This window comes from Mytilus galloprovincialis, chromosome 13 (assembly GCF_965363235.1).
Source record: "Mytilus galloprovincialis chromosome 13, xbMytGall1.hap1.1, whole genome shotgun sequence".
In the NCBI taxonomy this organism is placed as follows: domain Eukaryota; kingdom Metazoa; phylum Mollusca; class Bivalvia; order Mytilida; family Mytilidae; genus Mytilus; species Mytilus galloprovincialis.
Genome location: NC_134850.1, coordinates 21,216,387 through 21,235,168, shown reverse-complemented (window position 1 = coordinate 21,235,168; position 18,782 = coordinate 21,216,387).

Sequence of the window (18,782 nt, the reverse complement as noted above, 5' to 3'; positions counted from 1 at the left end):
AAAAGTACAGGATGAAAATGTGCATGAGTTTTATAAAAAAAAAAAAAAAAAAAAGGAAGATGTGGTATGATTGCCTATCAGACAACTCTCCACAAGAGACCAATATTACACAGCAATTAACTTCTACAGGTTATCGTACGGCCTTCAACAATGAGCAAAGCCCACACCGCATAGTCAGCTATAAAAGGTCCCGATAAGACAATGTAAAACAATTCAAACGAGAAAACTAACGGCCTAATTTATGTAAAATTTGAACAAAAAACAAATATGCAACACATAAACAAACGACAACCACTGAATTACAGGCTCCTGACTTTGGACAGGCACATTTTCTTATAACGAGAATGTGTCCATAGTACACAGATGCCCAACTCGCATTATCATTTCTATATTCAGGGAACCGTGACCTTAGGTCAAAAATCTAATTTGACACTCAAAAAGGAAAGATCATATCATAGGAAACATGTGTACTAAGTTTCAAGTTGATTGGATTTCAACTTCATCAAAAACTACCTCGACCAAAACCTTTAACCTGGAGCGGGACAGATTGACGAACGGACGAACGGAAGTACAAACTAGAAAACAGAATTGATTGCATCATTTAAAAGCGGATTCATGTAAAATGTGAATAATTTAATTTTGAATGTGACGCGGCTTCTGATTGGATGACGATATTTTGTTATGAGCCCATAAACATAATTTAGTCATGTGACCATGACGTCATCAACCATTTTTCATGGTTTTTTACGATTTAAATTATAAGAAATTACTGTAATATTTTTTCTGTCTAATCGAAATAACATAAAAAATGTGGTGCACACTGTTAAATAACCCGCTACGCTCGTTATTCAGTGTGCACCAAATTTTTTATGTTATTTCTTCATAGATAGAAAAAATATTACAGTCATCCCTTAAATACTTGGAAAATTCACTGTATTTCTTACCTTTATCTCAACAAAGTTAAATCTAAGTCCAATGCCAAATAAATTTTAAATATTATGACATGTATTTATCAATTTTTTCATTTATTTTGTTTTACTTTACGAAAATAAGGATAAACATCGTATTGTTTTCTTCTCACAACTACGCTTTCGCACAAATCAAACTTAGATAAGAAGAACCATAAGCATATGAAGTACATAAAGTGATTTTATGATACCTCACTAGTTAATATGGCATGTTCTTTTGATAAGAACAAACAAAAGCAAGAAAAACTGACCATGTTACTTGTATTACTTTGAATAGTATACCTTTTCTATTTGCATTCGAAGTGCTGACCATTTATTATGAAGGCACACATTTAGATTTCTACACAATAAATACGGTAATGTAGTAGAAAAAATTTGACAACTGTCCACAAGAGACCAAAATGACAGACATTAACATCACCATACGGCATTCAACAATGAGCAAAGCCCATACCGCATAGTCAGCTTTAAAAGGCCCTGATAAAACAATGTAAAACAATTCAAACGAGAAAACTAACGGCCTTGTTTAAATCAAAAATAAACGAAAAACAAATATGTAACACATAAAAAAACGACAACCACTGATTTACAGGCTCCTGACTTGGGATAGACACATACATAAATAATTTGGCGGGGTTCAACAGGTTAGTGGGATCCCAACCCTCCCCCTAACCTGGGACAGTGGTATAACAGTACAACATAATAACGAACTATAAAAATCAGTTGAAAAAGGCTTAACTCATCAGATGGACAAAAATACAAATGGATGTGGCCGGGTACTTATACATCCCGACACAAGAAGACACAATCAACAGATCTGAGAGTACTCGCAGTTATCTGGCAGTTAGTTCAAAGCCACTAACAACTGATATCATGCATCTAAGACTAAACAATCAATCCGTAGACTTTACACTTCCTTCATAGGATGCTAGGCTTGTTTAGTGTTTTCCCTTTGCTCAGATGTAAATTTGTTTGTCAAATATTTCACAGATGATATCGAATATGTTCTTCATGTCGTAACTGCAATCCCGTTCTCTTTTAGAAAATGTGACCTACCAAATTAGACAATTTACCGGATTGGTAATAACATGAGCAGGATCTACTTAGCTTTCCAGTGCATCTGAGATCACATCCAGTGTTTGGTGGGTTCCCGTTGCTAAGTCTTTAGTTTTCTATGTTATGTCTTGGTTCTATTATTTGTCTGTTTGTATTTTTCTTTTTTTAGCTATGGCATTGTCAATAAATTTTTGATCTATGAATTTGAATGTCTCTCTGGTATTGTTCGCCCCTCTTTTGTAACTAGAAGACTAAATTCAAAAGTTTTTGTGACTAACACCTTGATTAACCTTTAAACATTAAACGAACAAAAAAAGAAACTATCGCACATGCGTGATGGTAGACAAAGTATGCACTTATGATTAAGCACTGAGATAATGATATAAATGTTCAATTGAACCATCAGCAACACAAAACTTAATGATAACACAACACAAACCCTTTTTTCAATAATTTAGATTCATGTTCATTTTGATTAGTAAAGAAAAATTAATATATATCGTCCTCCGCGAAGACTCTTTGGAAAATAAAGATGATGATAATAGGGCTTGATAATTAAAGACTGATTCTTCTCTTCAGATATACCATATATAGTATATAATGTTTACTTTGAAATAATGTAATTTCTACTTTAACCTACGTAAAAGCAATTAAATTGACTAATAACAAATATTGTTACCGTACTCTGGCTCGTTTTGGTATTTATAACGCCATCTTTTCATAGAATATGAAAATCGTGACTGTTAGTATCATAAATGTAGTGTTTTACAACAAGTTCAAATCACATGAAACTACTTGTTTTTTTAACCTTGTTCATAATAGAAATCATGCTATAAATATTATCATCTCCTGAAGGACGATAGGGAACGAAGAGTAACAATATAACATCTATTGTATTTTTTCGTAGAATATCTATAAAAACAGTATTGTAATAGTGTTTCGTGGTGATGAAAGTCTAATTGAAATTTAAATTGTTTTTTTGTTATATTATTTCATTATTCAAATACCCAAGACTATGGATTTGCGTACTAGAAAAAATAATAATTTTAGAGGAAAAATAAAAAAAAAAATACGTTAGTTGGCGATATTATCAAGGATTATGATGCCTCAGAAATGATTATGTTGTTTATGTTATTAGTTTTGTGTTTTATGTAATAATTAAAACAACTGGCTAATACATGGAAAAGTTATATGTTGATGGTAGTTATTGTTTCAGCACAGAAATACAGTCTTCAAGTCGAAAACAAAAAACGATGACATGTAAGCATATCTCGATGGACAACGTTAACGGTACTGAGTTTTATACACCAGAAGCACATTTCGATAATAAATGTCTCTTCGGTGATGATTCATGCAAAAATATTTGAAAATCTAAATGTTATTAGGAAAATTAACATCTTATTTGATTTTTTGCAATATTCGATTAAGTTAGTGTTAAACAGAACAGAAATCATACATTAATTAACAAGACTTGTACATGTATATTAGTATGCAGATATGTAGAAATATAATGTTGATCTATAATGACGTTAAAGACCGTTGCCTTGGAGAAAATATAATACAGGTAATTTAATTCAAAAGACAAAACACAGCTGATTTGCTTTGTATAGAACTTCAATTCCGTTTAATTAGGAAAGACCTTATGTTCCATTGTAATGAACTCAAAATTAACCGAAATATAACAAACTGTCATTGTTGGGTCAGAAACTTTAGACATAATTAATTTGAATACATATGTAGTGGTGTTACTATAGCATATAAGTACATGTAGTGGTGCTGCTATGGCCTATAAGTGCATAAACAAATTAGAAAGAATATGATTGTTTGATGTTCAAGAATAGAATTAATTTCATTTTTTTTTTTGTATTATACAGTCTTGGATTTATAATATGAAAGAAATTTGTACTCTGCAAAACATCTTTTCAGTTTTTTTGTTAGTAACGTATTTGATAGAAAGTGGAATCAAACATTGATTCCATAATATTAAAAACAAGAATGTGTCCTAAGTACACGGATGCCCCACTTGCACTATCATTTTCCATGTTCAATGGAGCGTGAAATTGTTAAAAAAAAATCTAATTTGGCATTAAATTAGAAAGATCATATCATAAGGAACATGTATACAAAATTGAAAATTGATTGGACTGCAGTTTCGTCAAAAACTACCTATACCAAAAACTTTAACCTGAAGCTGGACAGACGAACGAACACAAGGACGGAATAACGAAAAATTGGACGCACAGACCAGAAAACATAATGCCCCTCTACTAGTTGGGGCATAAAAACAAAAGAAAAAATTAAAACCAGCGACAACAAAGACCTGTATATGCTGCGTCAGCATCAACTTAATTGACTTTTAGTTAAATCAAAATATTTGCTCTTTAAACGTCCCTTGTGTCGTTTCTACGTGTTTAAACATGCCTGTCTTACTTACTAAAGTCATCATAGAAAATTAGGATGAAAATTTCATATTTACGCCAGAGGCGCGTTTCGTCTAAAAAAAGACTCACCAGTGACGCTCGAATCAAAAAATGTATTAAAAACGTTTAATTTTCTAGTTTTGAGCGTCCTTGAAGTTAATCCAGAAAAGCACTCCGACAAACTAACTTAAGGAAGCTGGCTTGTCAAGTTTTAGATTTTTTGTCAGATTTGCGGAATCCTCTGGTTTTATCTATTTGAGTGCCATGAAAAAATTTGCCCGGTGACCCCCATTTTTCTTTTTGGAAACCTTTTACATGTTTAATGATAAGCCATTTGTAAAAGTCAATTTTAATTACTTTTTAACAGTTTTTGAGAACATCAACTTGTCAATGATAAAGCTATGAAAAGTCAAGAGAGAATATTTTCCCGCCAAAATTTCAGTGGCTAATAGCTCGAAAATGAGCACGGTGACCTATATATTTTTTTGTTTGCTCTTTAGATTCCTTTATTTATCCCCTATCAATATAAACTAGTTTTTTGAAAAGTTACTTATTCTGAAACTGAGAAGCGAACTCCCTTAATCAAGTGTTATTTTCAATCATTATCTTTACAAACACCATTCCTTTCGGAAGAGGGAAATTTTAGAAACATTGTGTATGCATGGTATAAATTCATTTGAAGTTGGATGTATTTTGACTGATTTTTCTTTCTTAGATATATGACTTTTTATTATTTGTAAGTGGCTTTCAATTAGAGGTATAGATCGGTACTCTGTGGCTATTTTTAGTTGTTTTTGTACTTTCTATCGATCTTTTTAAACTGGTTAACTGTTTGCTTTAATGTTGTGCTTTTACACAACTGTCTGAGGTTATTTGGAGGGTTGAACGCCTGTTGATATGTGATTTTTGTTTTAAATTGGATAGTTTTGCACCCATAGTTTTGAAAACTGATGGAACATTTATTTTTTTTTATTTATGAGTTTGATTGTCCCTTTCGTATCTTTCGTCCCTCTTTTATTTCCAATGAAAAAGCTTTAAGGATGTTCGCTTGTCAAGTTTTGAGATTTTTGTCAGATTTTCGGATTCCTCTGGTTTTATCCACTTGAATGCTTAAAAAAATCCTATTGACCACCATGTTTCTTTTTATGATTTTTTTACTTGTATAATTATAAACCATCTGCAAAAGTCTTATGCAATCTTGGTCATTTTTTAACTGTTTTTTAGAACTTAAACTTATCAATGATAAAGCTACGAAAAATCAAGAGAGAACATTTTCCTGCATAATTTCAATTGCTAATATTTTTTTTTTTGCTTTTATGGTTCTTTTATTGATCCCCTATCAATATATACTAGTGCTATGAAAAGCTCGTTATTTTGAAACTGAATAGCGAACCTCCTTAAAACATTAAACAATGGACGCTATATCTAACCCATTGTGAAAGTGGTGTGAATTGAATAATAAGAGTATTAAACTCATTTTACAAACCTTGAACTTTACTATAAAATATTTTTTTTAAGTCTGATTTAAAAACTTTAAACAAAACCCTCAAGGTAGATAACACATGTGTGAAGTTCGAATTCTAGAAAAAAAACATACAACTATCTTGCTTTGTTTTTAAACACACAGACATTTCACATCCGGCTAAAGCGATTTTCACACACATATATAAGAACCATCAAGCTGTATAGACTGCATTTATATTGTTCGGTCGATAAAGCTTTCAAAAGACTATAATTTTTCTGCTTTATGCATATATATACTTTATGATTAGTTCTGAATAACAAAGTACATTGTAGTTTGAAAATAGAAATGTGAACTCAGATATGTTTTTAGTTCGCTGTCATTAACAAGCGATGATAACAGGTTTGTCTAGAGAATTATTAATGGGTTACAATTTCCACTTGTACGCTGATTTCAAATTACACGGTATAGTATTTAATTTGAAAATATGTCAATATAATTATTTTTTTAATGTCGCCTTAAATAGAATTCAAACACGAAGCATACGTCTAGTACACAAACGTCCTAATTAGTTACCAAAAAGCATTTTATAACCATGCATAAAACACCTACAACCTTCTTGAATAATTTGATATGAGTGTGATAACCGTAATTCAATGTGGAGGAATCAAAACCCGATTCGATATAGAATCATTTTGATACATCAAATTTACCTTCACTTCTATACATTTTTAAGAATAAGATTTGTTAACAGCAATTTTATAGAGATTAAGATTATAAAACAATGTTGACTGCTGTGTATTTCACATCTTTAACCTATCATTATTTGTTTTGTTCACATCGTTGTCAATAAAACAAAATTTGATACGACTGTCATAAAAGTGAGAGGTTTAGCTAGCTTTAAAACCAGATTTAGTCCGACTATTTTCTATATATATATAAGAAAATGCCTGTACTCAATCAGGAATATGACAGTTGTTATCCATTCGTTTGATGTGTTTGGGCTTTTGATTTTGCCATTTGCTTAGGGACTTGCCTTTTTAATTTTTCTTTGAGTTCAGTAATTTTGGTTGTTTTCTTTTTGATAGACCACTAGCCGAAATACCAACTGTAAAGATATTCAGTAAGATAAATTCATTACAACGTGAGCTAGTGACCTATGCAATGCACACTCTCACCCCATTATGAATTTACGTACCCAATATATATCATATTAGGTCACCAGCACACTACGTTACTTATAGTATTAACCAATTCAGGATGTGTTTGAGCTTTTGGTTTTGCCATTTGATTAGGGACTTTCCTTTTTGAATTTTCCTCGGGGTTCAATTATTTTTTTGGTGATATTACTTTTTTCTTGATATACGAATTGTTTAAATTGACACCAATTAAAGTAGCATCAAAACTAGCATTTCGGTTCTGAATGTGTCCAGTTATTGTCACCTATTAGTTTATAAATAGAACTCAAATTAATTTTGAAGAATTGTTTTCCTTTACTGTTTTTGTAACTTTCAGAGCAAGACAATAGCTTTTTGAGGATGTACATAACACTACAGGAAGATAGCTCTGTAAATAACCAGCTGAACGTTTTAATCACGTCCTATTGTTATGGAAATGTTAAGCTATTCAGAAACAACATAACTGAATTGTAAAAGAGGGACGAAAGACACTAGAGGCAGATACAGTCAAAATCATAAATCGAAAATAAACTGACAACCCCTGGCTAAAAATGAAAGAAGACAAACAGACAAACAATAGAACACATGACACAACATAGAAAACTAAATAATAAGCAACACGAACCCCACCAAAAACTAGGGGTGAACTCAGGTTCTCCGGAAGGATAAGCAGATCCTGCTCCACATATGGCACCTGTTGTAAACTGCTATTCAAAATCCAATTCGATAAAGTGTGTGAAAGTATCAACGTAAATATTTTGACAAAATTTGATGAAAATTATTTAAGTTAATTTCTATTCGTCAAGTTAGTAGTTCGCATAAATTTTGATAAAGTTTGTTATAATAGGTCTAGTGTACCCTTTCAGATTTTATCATTTTCATTCAATACTCCGAATGATATTTCGAAATAATTTGAAATAAATAGAAATAAAAGAATGTATCAGAATAAAACACAAATAATATTATCTCCCCTGGAAAGGAAAACTCTAAAACTCGGATATTCAAACCAGATTTTTCAGACATGGTATTCTTTTAGATTTGTTACCCCACTTCATTGAAAAACTCGGAATTGATCAATGTGAAAGTCATATAGACAACCTGGAGACAGATGTTCAGCAACACCATGGGTGGGATTCGAAATCACGATCTCAGTGTAGATAGGCTAGTGATACAGTAGTTTAACTACTTCTACCACTTCGGCAACCGAAGCTCCAAATTAGAATTCGACCCTTCACTTTATTTTTTCGAGAAACATTTCGTATGTTTTGTATGAAATAAGGAGATGGGATATGCTCACAAAGAATATTCATAAAACCCAAAAAATGACGTAGTTATTTGTAAATTGTTCAACAATGAGCAAACTCATATCGGATATCAAGTTATTATAAAAGACACCGACATAAAAATAATGAACAACAATCATAACGAGTAACTAACGGTCAAATGTGTGTACAAAAATTACAGAAGCATGCTAAGTTTCAGGAGAAAAAGTCTAGATGCTCCATCTTATCAAAAGCTTAAACATGTTAAACATTCGAGTCTGTTTTGTCTACCGTTATGTCTGTTCGTTTTTTTTTTCACACATCGTTGTCAATATTATGTTATTTTATGCGAATAATTATGGTCTATAATCTGAGGTGGTATCCGTATTCATCATCAACACTATTACCCATAACGCATTAGATTTTAAAATGATAACAAATCTAAATCAAAGATTGAAATTTACTTTTACTTTTAATAATGATGATGACATGTTTCAATTCGCCGTTTCAGAATCTAATGCATTCTGGGTAATATTTTCAAAAGCGTACACCAAAGCGTCTTGATTGGTTAAAAACGTCCTAAACAATTGAAATTCAACCAATGACGTGACGTTATTTTCATTTTGGGGTACGAACAATAAAATTACCCATAGTCCTTTAGATTTTGAAACGGCCAATTGTATCAAATACATACTAATAGTAGATAACTAAACATTAATTTTTATTGTACCTTTTTTAACATGGTTATTAAGTTTTCCATACGACTCGGCTTTTTTTCTAAATGTGATAGACATCTAGCTAATTGATATATCTGGATCTTAATAAACTATTAAACGTTGGAATTGTTGGTGTTTATCTCTAGGAGTATCAAAGAGGTACTTGGATGAATGCGACCTTGTCTTTTGTTTATCAATGTGATAGATACCTCACGAGTTAACATATTTGATTTAATGCTGGTGTTTATCTCTAGAAGTATCAAAGAGGTCCTTGGATGAATGCGACCTTGTCTTTTCTTTATCAATGTGATAGATATCTCACGAGTTAACATCTTTGATTTAAACATTGGAATTGCTAGTGTTTATCTCTAGGAGTATCAAAGAGTGGATGAATGCGACCTTGTCTTTTCTTAATCAATGTGATAGACATCTTGTGAGTTGATATATTTGGATTAAACGTTGGAATTAGTGGTGTTCATCTCTAGGAGTATCAAGGAGGTCCTTGGATGAATGCGACCTTGCTTTTTCTTAATTAAACATGGAACAACTTCTGAGTAAGCAGTTCTGATGTTGTTGTTCATCAGACCATACAAAATGCTGTTGATGCAGCTGTTTGCTAATCCAAAGTAAAATGCTAATGCATTCAACCATGACACATCTGTGTTTTTATCTGTACCAATAATAGTGGAGACACCGAATGGCATATACAGTACCAAATACGCTACAAATACAGCGAACTGCGATCTTGTTACTGTAAGTTCGTGTAGGATTCTCTGCCGAGCTAGACCATTGTTCCAGCTTTTATAAAGCTTATATTTAGTTTTCCGAATGTACAAGTACAATTTCAGATAACATGTACTAGTTACAGAAACGGGTGTGATTAAACAGAAAATAATGTATATAATAGTATACGTTTTGTTCAAGAATCTGTTGAAGTTACACATTTGTAATCCTGCGTCGAAAATTATAAAGTTGTCGATCCAAAAGATAGGAATCACGAAGACGAACCAGTAGAAAGCACAAAACAAAGCTAGAAAAACGACATTACGACGAGAAAACAAAGAATCGAATTTGTTTAAATGACATATTTTCACATAACGGGAAATCGCAATACACATAATGAACTGTAAACAGAGGGTGAACAGCATATGAGAAAGAACTCCAAACACTGCGCATACAGCAGGAGGCGCTGGTGCTGAATTCGTGATAAGAATATACATAGTAAATGGTAATAAAAGTCCAATAATATGCAAATCAGTTATAGCAAGCAAGACAACGAAAGCGTTTTGTACAATTCGAAGACGTTTTATACGAAGAAATGTCCATATTATTAATACATTTCCTGACATTCCAACTACAAATAGGAACATGCCTGCTGTCAAACAGAGGAATCGAACTTCATTTGTATATAATTCCATATTGGTAGTATTCATCTACAAAATTATAAATAGCATCAGATCAAATTAAATTGCGTGAACACAAACAGTTAAATTCGCCACAACAATTACAAATTATGGCATATGCATATATAGTGAATTTGCTGTTAAGGAAAATATCGATTGTAGATGTATAAAATATTCTAAGTCTCTATGATTGGTTGAACGCAATCCTACATGCTTACATACTATACGTTGTTATATTAATTGTTTTCAAATGTCCTGTCAAAATGTTTTGGAATAACAATTAACACATGTAACTTCATAAAGCAAGCTCTCAGTTTTGATATTTTTGTATGTCATGTTTGTTTTTAGACAGATTAAATGTTCTTTGCTACATTTTTCTGAATTGTATTTGTTTACATTATCTTGAATAGCTTTTTTCCACTGAACAAAATTGGGTTTTTTTTAAATAACAAAAATAACAAAAAACGAGCGAACCATTATATCGAAGTGTAAGAAAGTGTTTTACTTTTTATTTTACATTAACTCATTTATATTTGTCTCCCTAGTTTTACTGGTGTAGTATAGCGTGATCGAAGAACATTGTGTATGAATAAAGAGAGGGAGTCCTCAATACTACAATGTAACAATGTGTACACGATCGATGCTTTCAAGACCTTATAAAATTACAAAGAAGCAAGTCCAATAAAACTACCAATAAGGCAAAATCTACTGTATCAACCAAAAACAAACATTTACCATCCAAATCCCGAAGTGTTCATGCTATCAGCTTGGCTGCTCTCCACAAAAATTTCAGAAATAAGGGATTTTCAAAAGAAACTAGAAAGCTTCTCAGAGCATCATGGAGATCTGGCACACAGCAAGACTATGCTTGTAAATTCAAAAGATTTCCTAGTTGGTGTAGTGAACGGGAAAAAGATCCCTATGCAGCTACTTTAGCAGAATGTGCAGATTTTTTATCTCATTTGTACAGTCAGGTTTACAATACCGTACTATAGCAGGTTATAGGTCAATGTTATCTTCATTGCTATCTCCAATAGATAATGTTCCAATTGGGCAACATCCTTTTATTATTAGACTACATTAGAGAGGTTTTCAATTCTAGACCTCCTAAAGTTAATTTAGTCCCAGAAAGGTATTTCCAAAAAGTGTTGGACATTTTGCAAAAGTCTCCTTTTGAACCTTTATTGAAAGCTGATATTAAATGCTTAACTTATAAAGTGTTTTTTCTTACAGCAATCACAACATACAGGAGGTGCTCAGACTTACAAGCATTGAGGATAGGAGAGGGGTTTGTGAATGCTCAGAAGAAAGGACTTGTTTTCTTGAGACCAGGTTTATCAAAACAAGATAGACCAAATCATTATGGAAGTAAAATTTCTGTGCCTTACTTTGAACACAATAAAAAACTGGATCCTAAAAGAGCCATTGCTATTTATTTGAAACGTACTGAAGAAACGAGGAAAGACGAAGGAAAACTTTTCTTGTCAACGGTTAAACCATTCAAACCGGTTACATCGCAAACAATTTCTAGGTGGTAAGTAAATACAATCAAAATGGCATATGAAAATACAGATTTCAAAGTAAAAGCTCACAGTACGAGAGCAATTGGACCTTCATGGGCCTTATTCAATGGGGCTAGTATGAAGAGTATTTTAGAGTCAGCTGACTGGTCTACAGATACAACTTTCATCAAGTTTTATTTGAGAAATGTAGATGTTAAGGTTTTATCCTGCTGTGTATATAACAGATTGTTTTTAAAATTATAAAAAAAACCTGATATATTTTTACTGTAATGTGCAGTTCGGAAAGAAAAAAGATAAAAAGACTAAAGAAAAGAAGAAAAAAAAAGACATTGTAAATATTGTATAGTGTACAGAAGAATGTTTTTAAAATGAACAAGTGGTATGAAGTAGAGATTATACCCAGGATGAAGAGACGCAGAGCCATAGAAAATTACCCTACCACCAGAGAGGTAAGGCTTTGTAAATCTATCCGTATGTATATTTCTCAGGTGGTAAGTAGAAAATGAATGAAATGAAATTCTAAATTTGTTTTCAAATTCAGATTTTATGAATGAAGTTTTCTACTTAACACCTGATAATTACCCACCCAACCTCCCCACGTAATTTTCTATAGTAGTAATAATGTTACTGAAAAATAGAAAAAAACAAAACTGGGGTACAGGTAAAGTAAAGCATGTACAGTGGAGATCACTTCAAACCTCTCATTAAATCTGTCAGGAGAACTGTTCTAGAACAGTACGTAGAACTGTCAGCCTGACACCTTTTATTCAGTTCTAGGTAAGAACTGTTCTAGCTAGAACTGATTTGGTCAGTTTTACTTAGAACTGATTTTGACAGTTCTACCCTAGAACAGTTTTAGACAGTTCTAGCTAGAACTGACCAAATATTTGGTCAGTTCTACTTCTAGAACAGTTCTACGGTTAGAATTGATTTCTAATTCTACGGCTAGAATTGATTTTTATAAATTCTACGGCCAGAATTGATTTATAAGTTCTACAGCTAAGATTGATTTATAAATTCTACGGCTAAAATTGATTTATAAATACTACGGCTAGAGTTGATTTATAAGTTTTAAGAACTTTTTGCCTTTATATAAAGGCTTGGGTAAAAAAGCGATCTAGATATAGAGTTTTGCTATTTTGCCGGTTTTATAATCGGCAAGAGAACATGTTTAACCTGTTAACCACGCCATATTCTGCATGTATGTGTCTGTTCCAAGTCAGGAGCATGTAATTCAGTGATTTTCTTTTGTTGATGTGTCACATAAATTATTTGTTTTTCTTTCATTTTTTGTACATAAATTAGGCCGTTAGTATTAGGGGGGCATTATTATTTGAATTGTTTTACATTTGTTATTCAGGATGGCTCGTTATCACATAACAAAATTATCGGACCTCATTAACCAATATAATATCAGTTTACGAGTAGTTTTCATACCTCGGACGACCTGTTTAACAAAAATCTTTTGACCGCATCAATCTAAACTGCCATTATTTGCTTTTTCTTTCTGCAAAACTATATGGCTGCACAGTATCAGTTTTAATTTTAGGTCTAGAGGGACTGTAATATACAAGTTACAGCAATTTTGGAAAAAAATTTATTCGCATCAATTTATAGTGACTGCATGCAGGGGCTGATCCAGCCATTTTTAAAAGGCTGGGGGGGGGGGGTCCACATATATGCTCCCATTCAAATGCATTGATGTTAAAAAAAAGTGGGGTTCCAACCCCTGGATCCCTCCCCTTGATCCTAAATATTGAATCATAAACAAATATCAGTAGCTTTTATACTTCAGACTGATACGTGTAATAAAATCTATTGACTGCATCAACCAAAACTTACCTTATTTGCTTTTTATTCTGTAAATCTATATAGCTGCACAGCAATTCAGTTATAATTTTAGGTCGAGAGCGACTGTAGTATGTAAATAACTGCAATATTGGAATTCAATGACCACAATTTTTTTTTCCGCATCAATTGAGGGTGCCAGCATTTCCTATTTTTATTCAAAATATCGCATCAGAAACAAATATCAGTAGTTTTCATACCTCAGACTGACTCATGTAAGAAAATTATTTGTCTGCATCAATCAAAACTGACCATATTTGACAGCATCAACCAAAACTGACCATATTTGACCACATCAACCAAAACTGACCATATTTGCTCTTTTTTATGTAACTCTTATAGTCGCATAGTAAATCTGTAATATTTTTATGTAAGGATGGAGTGTATAATCATGATAATACAAATGATCTATATTATAGGGTTATTGCATGAATATTGGAGAATATTGTTCCGAGTAGAATTTTATATTGCACGAGCTTATATTTTAAAAGCAGGATGGATTGTTTAATATAAATGAAAGCAATATTGGAAAACAAAATTATGCTCGCATCAGTTTATAGTGCCAGCATGTCCTCTCTTTAATCAAAATTTTGAATCGTAAACTAATTTCAGTAGTTTTGATATCTCAGACTGACTCATGGATATAACAAAATTATTTGTCCGCATCACCAAAAACCATGAAAACTGACCATATTTATAGCTTACTATGCGGTATGGGCTTTGTTCATTGTTGAAGGCCGTACGGTGACCTATAGTTGTTAATGTCTGTGTCATTTTGGTCTTTTGTGGATAGTTGTCTCATTGGCAATCATACCACATCTTCTTTTTTATATTTGACAGCATCAACCAAAACTTGACCATATTTACACTTTATAATGTAAATCTTAATATATATATATATATAGCCGCATAGGAAATCACTTATAGTTACATATCACGATGGATTGTATAATTCAAATGACAGCAATATTGTAACACATTGGCTACAAAAAAAATTCCACATCAATTTAGAGTACCAGCAATTTTCTGCAAGTCTTCTTTTAATTCAAAATATTGAATTGTAAACAAATTTCAGTAGTTTCGATATACATGTATCAGACTGAGTCGTTTTAACAAAATTAATTCACCACATCAACCAAAACTGAACTTATTTACAGTTATCATGTAAACATATATGGCCTCAGTCATTGTAAACCAATAATATTTCTATGTCAGGACGGATCGTATGATAAAAATGACACCAACTTTGGAACATAATACACCTTATTGCTAATCCTGGCTGACCCGGCCTTTTGAACTTTTGAAGCATGCAACAATCACTTTTCCATTGTGGCGTCAGATATTTTGTTTTATGACGTCAAATTTTTACGGGAACCTGTGTGATATCCAGTAATGGCAGACAAATAGCGATAAGGTGTATCTATACCATATCTAAAAATTTAGCGCGCTGCTATTTCCTCTCTGTATCCATAATAACGAACCGTCACTAAAATGACTTTTTAAGTCCGTTAGTTTGTGCTGAGACTACTATATAATAGTATATAGTAGTCTCAGGTTTGTAATGGGTTTTTTTTTAAAAAAAAAACTATTTTACAGCATCATCCAACACTCACATGACTGATTCATATACTTTATTTTAAAATAAAAAGTACATGTATGGGAAGTTCTCTTCTTGGAATAGTATACTGTTAATATAATTTGAAGAAGGCAAAGAAAATGCATGATTTTGTTTGTAGCCGAACGTCCAGGGGCAAATGTTTCATTCATGTTGAGATGAGTATATTTTTCTGAGTTCCAGACTCCCTGATATCATTTATAATCGTTATGGATAAGTCTGGCTAAATTGACGAGATGGTGCAAATGTATATAGTTTTTTTACGTTATAATACAACACTTTTTTCATTAATATCCCATAATTCATCCACTGTACAATTTTCGTTTGAACATTTGTCAAAACAGAATCTTAAATGAATGTAAATCCAAGGCAAACAAGGTAAATTACGATTAAAGTTCCATGAATTAAATGCAGAGTTATATTTATGAAGAGACTGTTAAAAACGGGGAACGAAGAAACGTAAACAATGATGTTTCCTATGCAATCTTATAAAAATATTTAGACATTTCTACCCTAGAACTGATCCTGACAGTTCTACCTAGAACTGATTTAGTCAGTTCTACCTAGAACTAATTTAGTCAATTCTACCTAGAACTGATACCTCCATATTATTCAAAATAACCAAATGTTAAAAAAGTACTGGGCATGCTTAAATATTGTAATAATAATGTGCTGTCTAAGCTGTCAATTTTTATTCAAAAGGTAGAAAAGATGCTTGTCTGATTTAAAACTGCAATAAACAAAGATTTATCAAAAAATTTTAAAATGTATACTGTATGTATTATGAAATATGTTGTGATTTATATTGTGCATAATATGCTCCTGTTACGCAGTCTTCTGCGGCTGAGTTTTCTTTAATAAACTATAAACTATAAACTTAGAACAGTTCTAGGGTAGAACTGTTCTAGGTAGAACTGTTCTAGGACAGGTTAGAACAGTTCTATGATAGGTTAGAACAGGTCTATGACAGATATTCTGACAGTTCTAATGAGATGTTAGAAGTGATCTCCATTGTAAGTGACGTAGTTCCGGTTGGAAGTATCTCCGTCATCTAGATGTTTTATTTTAATTGCGAAGTCTGGAGTGGTAAGGAAAGTAATATCCGTATGTATATTTCTAAGGTGGTAAGTAGAAAACTTCATTCATAAAATCTGAATTTGAAAACAAATTTAGAATTTGCTTTCATTCAATAAAAAATACAGATTTTTATGACACATAAATGTAAAGTAAATATTTCTTTTTCTATTAACAGCAGCTAATAAAAGAACAATATCACATAAAACATCAATCACTTATGATGAGTTTATTATACTAGACTCATAAAAACGAACATGATATAAACCAGAGAGCAGAGAAAACACAAAGTATAAAGGCGTTCCGTGTGTAATTGTGGGGTTCTAAAACAAAGTTGTTGCTCATCTAGAATGAAATACCAACACAAATCATGCACAGTGTAGCTACGAACAAGGTGGCTACTTTCCCTGAAAATGAAATAATAAAAAACGGCACCTTATTTTAATACCATAGTCAAACTGTGTCCCTTACAACTCTTAACTGTCATACAAGTGATAGGTTTAGCTAGCAATAAGACCAGATTTTATACACGATTTTCTATATATAAAAATGCCTTACCAAGTCAGAAATATGAGAGTTTTTTTCCATTCTTATGGTGTGTTTGAGCTTTTGATTTTGACATTTGATAAGAGACATTCAGTTTTGAATTTCCTTGAAATTCAGTATTTTTGTTATTCACTTTTTACAATATGAAGCTACAATGTACGTCATGGTTGCTTGTGAATCTACAGTGTGTTGGTTTTGAATTTACAGATGACTTGTTGTCATAAGATAACCTTCCTTGGCAATCATTAATGTTGACGTTGACAAAAATGACAATGTACTAAACCGACAATAGTGTTACAATTGTGTGTTTTGTTAAAACGATATTATTGTTTAGCAAAATAGTGCATTTACTTTAATTTGTCAACTAGATTTTAACATGTTTAAATTAACTTGTGTCGATTACTTGTCATGACTACGAAAAGGGGAAAATGGAGAAACAATCAGGAGTAAAGGAAAACAAAGAACGTAAAAGACAAAAGTATTGAAAATTATGCAAAATTTACCCCTTGATACATAGATTTGATTAACAGCTTGTTTGTACTTAAAAATTGAGTGCATTGACAAATATGATTCAATTCAATATCAGTATAAAATAACATATCGTGACGAACAACTATTTGAATCAGATATTTTGTATGTAGTTTTATGCATTAAAAATACTATGTTAGTGATCTATAAAAGACTGATTCGTTTGGAATCTTTGTTATAGATATAAAAAAAAACACAATTGCTTTACAATTATTTCATTGTTTGAACTTGAAACTTGTACTACCGTTGCACTCGCTGATATTGCCATATCACGAAACAATACATTGATCCTTCTTGGTGAAATCAAAACAGAACAAAATACAAGTTAAGACTGTTTCATGAAATTCTAGGTAAAAACTTTTGAAAATAATATACACGGAATTTTAAAATACATTTTTTATTACATATAATATGATTGATTGATAAGAATGTTCCAACAAACTTGAAATGAAGGTGTTTTTTGTTTTGTTTTATATGTTATGGTATAGAACCAATAATTCCGGCCCAGTCGGAAAGAACATACAAGAAAGTAGTTCATATTTTACACAAAATAGTTCATACGCATATGTAAGAATTAATTTCAGAAATAGTCCAAAAGTTCTATAGAATTTATAAGAAATATAAGTAGATGTGGAATTTTGACCATGAGACAGCCTTCTGTAAAATACAAAATGTTTTAGTTTAATGTATGAGTCACTGTTAATAAAGGAAGACGTTTTTTAAAGTTACGCAAAGGAATTAACCATTTCAAAAAGTGAATGGTTTCTACGAAAATGCATCCTAAAGCTGCGTTTCAATAATTTCTATTTTTATTAGAAATACGAAGATATGGAGATGTGGCATTATTGCCAATGAAACAACTATTCAAAACGAGATTGTATATACATTTTCCGAAGAAGAAAAATAAAACTTATAAAACTAATGCAAAAGTGAAAGGAAAAGTAAAAACAATTTAATTTATCATTGGCGTTTTTGAATGTTTCTTAGACATTCGCTGATAATTTCAATTTGTCATAAGCAAACAACAAACTTGAATAAATATAGAAATCAGTAAATAAAACAAAATAACAAAAACTCTCAATGAAACGCTTGCTTATAATGATGTGGCGTAATTTAACAACAATGTCAAAATTTGTGTTTTTAAAATGACATTTTGTTCTAAAAATATTTTATTTCATGCAAT